Below are 9,204 nucleotides of genomic sequence, written 5' to 3'. Positions count from 1 at the left end.
TTAGTCCATATGCCTCTCCTTTTGTCCCCATCTTCTTTTGTTTCTTTTTTCTCTCACACTAAAACCATTTTTTTTTTTTTAGTTTTAAAACAATATATGAACCAACTCTCATCAACTCTTAATTAAATGGATCTTTGAGATAAACAAGTATAGTTAAATAATATTATGGAATTTTCATATGAGTAAAATTATAAAGCATTTAGAAATGAATTGGGATCATTTTTATGACTTACTATAATATATTCTGATGTGGAGATTTTGGAAATAGATTCCAAAAGAATCTTCATGTCAAACCCAATGACTTCAAAGTTTGTGATTTTTCAATTTTTATTTTTCCTCCCTCAATAAATTATTTGGAGTTAAATTCCCCTTTTCGTTTCTTTTATTTTCTTTCTTTTTATTTTTCTCAAAATAAATAAAGATTTGATGATTCAACGTTAGGATACAAATTCTTGATATATATATATATGTATGATATTATTCTTAAAGCTAAATGAAAATGCATGCATGAACCCACATATGTATATATATTAATTAAATAAAGAAAAAAAAAAGAATGAGATATGAGATTCTATATACATTCATAATGTTAATTTAAAATGTTATAATGTTGACTTTATAAATGGGTCTGCTTGACCAATTCGAAAACCTATGTGTGTAGAAGAATCATGTGCCATATATGTGTATAATATATATATATTATTTTTCATAGCAAATTGTTGAGAGAATATTCTAATGATACCAATGAGAGACTGAGATCGGGGTCGGTTTATGATGGGACCTCAATACAAAAAAATCCAAATACTATATATAAAGTTTAAATATTTGCCTTCAAATCTCTCCCGGCCCTTTTTTTTATATATATAATTATTATTTTTCCTCCTTTTTCTCATTATTCTTCTTTTGTTTTTGGTATTGTAAATCAAGTTGTTATATTCAATTCTGTAAATATATGTAGCATCAATATGTTAGAGATGATGTTCACGATTCCTTCATACTTTTATTCTACATGTTAATAATATTATAACTCAAACTTTTTTTAATCCAAAATGAATTATTTAAATAGATTTTGAACGAGCAATATAATCAGATGGACCAAAATATTTACTAATTTAGTAAAATGTAATGATTTATTAGCGATAAACATCGATGGATTACTATCATCTATCACTTGCTTAATAGTGCATGTCATGAGTATCTATCACTGGAGGATGAAATTGAGTTTTTATGGAGGGTATAAGTGGTAGGTTAGATTTTGAGATTTACCATATGGCAAAATGACCAAATTGATTGATTCATTAGGCAGTATTGCATGCTCAATTCTTCCACCGAAAGCTATGTAGACATTGTGTATAAATGTTCAAAAGAACCTTGTTGAATCCTTTTGCTTGATTTTTTAAGATTTGAGGCATATATACTGCCTTTTTGTACATTATCATATAGAATATGATAAAGAATCCCATATCAACTCTATGTTCTTTATAAATTTTGATTTTTGACATATTTTAAGGAATATTATCTTCTAAATTTGATATGAGTTTGAGAATTTAATCTTTCGTGCCAATATATTTAAAAATGATTAAGCGAACAGAAATCATACCTGCTTCATTTTGGAATCAACTTTTCTAAATACCTTATGCCATTGTTGAATTATGATGATCAAGAGATTGTGAAAGCTTTCACGTGTACGTAAAATGTATGGAAGTATGTATGGAAGTAAGCATGGATATATATATAAACCTTCTATTTTTCGATAAAAATTTATGTCTTAGATTTAATTGAACTATACTCATATTGTCATCAATACACAACTACTCATCATGTAAATCTAAGTTAGTATATATGTTTTAAGTAAAAATTCTAGTGACCGGTTGATATACATAAATGTGGTGGAAAGTTGCTAACAGTTATATCATAGGTTGATGTTTCTTAACCTCGAAATTTAGAGGGTAAGCAAAACTTTAATGTTAGAATTATGAATATGCTTTTATTAGAAAATGGGCAAAAAAAAAAAAAAAGTGCATATTGTAAGGATTTAAAAAGTATTGATAATAATGTTGACAAGATGAGGCACACTTTGAAGCAACTTGGCAGCATATGATTGTCTTTTTTTATCATTAACCCCTTGAGGTCATTGGATTTACCTCCTTTTTATCCATTGTTTTTCTTTTTAATCTATAAGCTTATCTTTTCTTTCCTCTATCTCCCCTTTTTTGAAAGGCTATGATGATGGGTAGATATATCCCACAACTTATAAACCTATATCTTTTATATTTCTATGATAATTAAGGAAAAGAATTCATCTCCATCCACACTAATTAAACTATCTTTTTTTTCTTTCTCAAATCTCTGCATCCACACATTAATGGTGTGTTTTTGGATAACGTCATGATTTGAAAAGTTGATTCGAATATAAAAGGATTAATTTTGTCCGTATCTACGTAACAAAAATAATTAACTTTGTTGCAATGAGATTTACATGTAATCAAATGACATGTAATATTGATAGAAATCTTATATGTAAACTACGTTTTAACGTAGTTGAATAACTATCATATTTTGATTTAGAGACTTTAATTTAATCTCACCATGAGAAATTGAGATACAATTTAAAACTTCATACTTTTAAACTTTCTTTTCTTTTGGTTTTTTTTTGTCTTTTTACAAATAAGTGTCTTTACTATATTATGCCATTTTTTCGTTCCTCTCATATTGAAATACAAGCATTACCAATCGTTAGAAGTGATTAAAAAGGTTTTGAATGAAACGTTGATTTCCCTTCTATTTCAAAAGAAATTACCAACCACTTTTCTTTTTTTCATTTTAATTGAAATTTAAAATAAAAGTAGAGTGTAACTACATATTTCTCTATATAAATATTGATGTTAAAATTTAGACAAGAGAAAACACACAATTAAACTTTCAATTTGACAATAAACTAAAAATTAAAAAATAATGTAAACTACAAAACAAAAAATGTCTAAACATTCCACAACCCTCCAATACCTAATTTAGTAAGAGACTGTTCGAGCATCAAAAAAATTATTTTTTTAAATACTTTAACTAGAATAAACTCTAAAGTTTTTGAAAGAGTTCAAATCACAATTTGATATGTTTCTATTACTTATTATACTATTATAAATTTCAATATTTCCAACCTTTTACAATATATTGTTTACTATGATGGGTAGCTTAAAAGGGGGAGGCCATATGATTAATTAAATCCATCATTTGGGTACTTCTATCATTGTATTATTTAATTATTAATAAACAAAAAGTTGAAATTCTTATCTCTCTGAAAAAAAAAAGTTTATATATTTAACATATGATGACAGTCGGCAATTCCCATCAAAAAATTGTGTCAAAAAATTTGAAAACAATGTCTTTTCATGTCTACGTCTATGCTTATGGTTTTTCTCCCCTTTTCCAGCGAATCAATCTCTCAACCTTTCGTGTAATCGCATTCTTTTTTCTTTCTTTTACTTTTCTTTTATCATTCTTTTCTATAAAAACTCACATACTAATTAAATTTAGATATTATTGTCATTTCAAACTCAAAAAGTCAGTTTCAGTAGGATTTTTTGTCCATTTTATAGAATGTTAATTGATTTTATGATTAAATTGTATGTTTATCTAATATGAAATCGTAGTTGAGATTATGATCCATTTAAAAAGTGACATGTAAATTTGAAAAAAAAACTAAAAGAAAGAAAGTTAAACCATAAACCTCATTTGATGTATCATCCAATTTTGAATTATAAAATAAAAATATTTATCAACCTTGTTGGAGTATCATTGTCAATATAAATGGTAAAGGTAATAACCAACCCATAGTTTAAAATTCATAAACTTGGTATAATAGTTGAAGATAATGAGATAAATTTTATAATATATAAAAAGAAAATCAAGTTCCAAAAATGTTTTATTTTAAAAATAATACAGGTCGGTATGTACAAATTTTTAAACAATGCATGCAAATAAACAGATTGAAATTTAAAACATAAGGAGTGGTTCCTTTTGCATATGGGTTTATTTAGTGCCACATTCTAAAAATTAAACATCTATCTCATTAAAAGTCTCTTTTCCTCTCTCTCTATCTGTTTGTATAGAAAAATACAATTAAAGAAAAAAAAGTAGTTTTCTTTTCTTCTTTTCCTTTTAGTATTATCATGTCAAGATGGAAAAAGGAATGAGGAAGAAGGTTGATTGGATATTTGAATAAAAGAAAAAAGAAAAAAAGAAAATAATGGCAACTGAAAATAGTTAAAAAGAAAAAGAAAAGGAAGAGTTTTCATAGTAAGGTCCAGATAGATATGATGGACTTCCACGTTGTCGGCATCCCTATCATCATTATTATAATATAATCCCAATTTCAAATTAACTAAATATGTCATTTTTTTTTGTTTCTTTATTTAATCCTCCAATCTTAACTTCAATATTTTCCACTTTTTTTCCCTTACATTATCTCGGGTCAAATCATATTTTTAAAAGAAAAAAAGTTATGAGGATATTTCATGTATTAATTTTCATTGACATATTATTATTTGTTACTAAAGATAAAGAAGAAAAATAAAGTAAGCAACTGAATAAAAATAATGTAGTTGATGTTTTCATCCACGTAGGAATTGAGAGTTGAATAATTTTGCTGATATTGAGATTTTAAATTTTGGTTTTACACAATATTCATTAGTGATGAAGATTCATTTGAATGGAGATTTATAATTTAGAGATAAATAAAATGGTAAGTTGATTAATGGATCCATATCTCAAACAAAATAGCACTTACCAAAAACAGAGAAAAAATAGTGATGAGCCTTATGAAAATAATTATAATACTACTGATTATCTAATAATCCTCTCTTATTTCAATAAATATTAGTTAAGTGTTCTCAACCACCCACATATACATTATTTCAAAACTCTTAGTTTGATACCGTTTTTACTATTTTACATTTATCATTTTTATAATTATTTGCTATAGTGGTTAATTACTATGTTATTTTTAAACTAGCTAAAATAGTTTATACATTAAGTACATATTATTACAATCGAAACTAAAACAATCTACATTCTTAAACACAAGCTATTTTAATCCAAAATAACGATAATAACTTAAGACGCCTTATAACTTGCCTCTCGCCTCAAACGTCCAGTAAGTGTTTAAAAATTTGTTTCCAGATACAAAAAGGTGTTTGAATCACTTAGTTGATCATTGTAGTTAGTTGATAATAAAAGTTAGTATTAGGAGTGTAGACTATTTTAATTAAGTTAATTATAATAGTCTGTGTTTGAGATATAAACTAAATATTTGTGTTTGATTGTGAAATATTAAACACCATAATAAAAAAAAGTGTAAGTAAAAGATAATAAATACTTTAGCGAGCAAGATTTTAATATGATATTGATTATACTTAATTGTCAGTTACAAACGTCGTTATCATATTTTGTGCTCTAGACATGAAGTGGACTATATTCAAATGGCTCCTAAATGCTCACGACCTATTTTATAACTATTGATTAGTATTTTTTTTTTCTTTTTAATTAGACAACGATATATCTATCTAATCTTATCAAGCTTTTTAGTTTTGATTTTAATTAGTGTATAGATATATATTTTTCATCCATACTATCTTTTTAAAGTTAACGATCACTCATTGAATTAAAAATTGATGCTTCATTTAGAACAATTGGCATCCAAATGACTAAATCCAACTAAGTCAAAAAAACAAATGATGGTTGATGAGTAGATACTAATTAAATAATAATTACATTGAACAAAAAGTACTTCGTGATATTATATCAACAACGTGCCTATCGAAACTACTATATATATAAATTTAGGATTCTACAATGAATATACGATTCCTTTGTTTAATTTTAATCTTTATATTTTTGGTTATCTAATAAATTAAATTTAAGATATTTTTAAATATATATATATATAAATAAAAATAAAAATATAGTAACTACAATTAAACTAAACAAAATATGATTATATATATCATTTAAGGGTAAAAATATGCCAATTTTCCTATATAAGTGAAAGAGAGAGAGAGAGAAATAGAAATAGAGTTTCACATTGAAGAGAAAGTGGGGAGGTATTAACTCATTGATTGTCCAATTATTATTATCAAGTTCCCATAGGAAAGTCCAAATACAATGAAACTAATTGGTTGGCAATGATAAATAATAAAGTGAAAAACAAAAGGGTCAAGATTTATAATGACCCTTCAAAAAAAGTTAGTGACTTCCATTCAAGAGAGAGATTATAATAATTTTCTTTTTCTTAAGACAAACAAAAAAATGAACATTTTGACTTGGGATTCTCTTCCAAGTTGGCCATGATTCTCCTCCTAATACTTTTCTTCTTCATCTTTTCCTCACGTTTTCAACTATTATAATACATACTTTGTTTTAAAAAATTATTTGAACAAGCTAAGCAGTCGGACTATCTCGACATTGTATAGATTGACTAACATTTAGTAAAACTATATCATGTGACACTTTAAACTTTTTTAAGTAGATAAAAGTAAAAGAATTAGGTTGTACCTAATCATTGCTTTTATATTCTAATATCAAAATTTTCTATAACTATTAAATTAGATATAGTTTAACTAATTTACGATATGTGTTATCAATCAATAGGTATGTGATTTGAATTCTTCTACCTTAATTTATTCTTCCATCGTAAACATTTGGTCGTATTTTTTATTTTTATAAAAATATTTTTATATTTTGAAAAGCTAGAGAGCCTTTTGTTTTTTCTCTTTTTAACATGTATTTTTATAGATCATTTCCAACAATCCATGCCCATAGATCCAAATCTCTTATAAGATTTGGATTAATTATATATCTTTAGTACATGGGAGCACTTTTGGGGAAATGAATACGAATTGTCTTCATCTAGCTTTACGTATCTTCAAGATTATTGATTATATATATTAGCTGATCATTTTGAAGAGTAATATTCCAATCAAACATCTGGTTCAAAATCTTTGAGTTGTATATTTGATTGCTATTGATTTGGAGAATGTGGACTATGTTATATTCTTTTGAAACTTTAATACCAACTTTCTATGTTTATGTTACACACACATTCTCAAAATCTTATTTTTCAACCTTTTCAAAAAAATGATACTTGGACTTTAAACTTTTTTAAAAATATAATTATTATTTGTCTTTACTATATTACTTTTATACTTTAATTCTTTGATTTAAATTCATGTTCATATTGACATATTAATAGTATATGTACTTGAAGCCCAAAATCATTAATAAGTTGAAATTAAAATAAAAGTTGGTACATGGCATATTTGGATAACCATTCTATTTTTGAAAAAATTAACCGTGGTCTATAACTTTCTTTCTTTTCTTTGTTATCTATATTCTACTTATGGTTTAAAAACTAAAAACTAAATTTGAAAACTAAAAAAGTTATTTTTGTCTATGGAATTTGACTATTTTTTTCAAGATTATTGTATCGAAGAAAGATAGATGAGGAAGAAATTAATATGCATGTTTGATTTTAAAAAATAAGAACAAAAAATAAAATAATGATCAAACATAGCCTTACACATCAAAATCAAAATATGATATATATATATGAATGAAGATACCAACTTACTTAATTGTCCTTGACACCTTGTCACATGCTCTACTAAACAAATAACTAGTTAGCTCTAGAAGGGAATATTTTCTTTGGGTCTCATTTGGTGTTTTTTAATTTCTACCTTTTCTTTTTTGTGGTCAACATTAATTTTGGAAAAACCATAGACATTAGCTCATTGTATACGTCATATGCACATGATAAACAAAAAGTTAGAGCCAAAGACAATGAAGATACCAACTTCTAAGCTAAATGTAGAAATGAGGGTAGCTAGATACCTCTCTTGATTATTTTTGTGGTGGAATTCTCTGACATTTATACATAGTTATTCATATTTCCATTCAAAGTCACATATTTGACCTAAATAAATACACGTAACAAAAGTTTGGCATGTTTTATATTGTTAATGAGTAGGTATATTTGTTTAAACCTTTAGATTATTTTTATGTTTTAAGTCATTTGAGTTATGTTTAGGTTGAGTTTATATGGTATGAGTAATTTTTTATAAAATGGTTAATGAATAAAATTTATTTGAAAAACAATACCATGTGGTATGAAAAACACTCTAATGGATTGTTTATAAATGGAGTATTGAGAATCACATACTGAATACTTTTATCCAAAAACAAAAGAAGGCCGTAGTAAAAACATATTATATAAATACATTTTCTTTTGAGATATTGGTCATTCTCATAATATATTAGACAAATCTAGAATATTGTATAGAATGAGACAAATCTACTACACTTTTACAAACATATATATGGTTCATGCCATTCTATATATACTGTGTACTACGAGAAAATAACGTAACATTGAAGCGATATGGTGGATATATATATATATGTAATACGATCGAGTTGATTAAACGTTCCAGTTTGAAATCTAAAGTTTTGTTTGATGATAAGTGTTTTTTTTTTTTTTTTTGGTTTTTCAAAACTAAACCTATTTTTGTTTTTAATTTTTTACCACGTTATGATTGAGGTTAGAGAAATTTGAACTTCTCATCTTTTAATTAAGAATATAGACTTCAATTATGTTGGATGACATGATTTTCTAATATTTGTCTCATTAAAAGTTATGGTTTGTGTGATTTATCACGATAGAAATACAAAATACACCCAAAAATTATTAGTTTACAGCAACTTCATGAATCTAATCAATAACTACTATGAAGTTTTTAGAAGAAAAATATTAATAGCTTATTGAATTTCTAATGACAGAAAAACAGACGTTTTGTTGTTTCGAACAAATCGGATTTTCTGGAAACAATCCCTAGCAAATTGTGTTAATCATGAGACAACATTTAAGATTTGAAATTGACGACTAACAAAAAGTTGGTAATGGTAAAAAAATCAACAATGATAAATTAAATTGTTTTAAATAACAAAGTTTCTAAAAACATTTACAAATACGACCAGATAAACTACGTACTATATATTTGTGTCTATCATGATACATATAGACATAAATAGTAACTTTCGTAATTCTATCATTTGATAGATTGTGATATTTTATTAAATTTTATAAATACATTCAACCATGTTGATATATTTGAAAAAAAAAGAGAAGAAGAAAGCATTTCGTGTACTCAAAAA

Source organism: Cucumis sativus, unplaced genomic scaffold (assembly GCF_000004075.3).
Source record: "Cucumis sativus cultivar 9930 unplaced genomic scaffold, Cucumber_9930_V3 scaffold66, whole genome shotgun sequence".
NCBI lineage: Eukaryota > Viridiplantae > Streptophyta > Magnoliopsida > Cucurbitales > Cucurbitaceae > Cucumis > Cucumis sativus.
The sequence above is the reverse complement of the archived record's forward strand: the minus strand, read 5'-3'. Positions refer to the sequence as shown.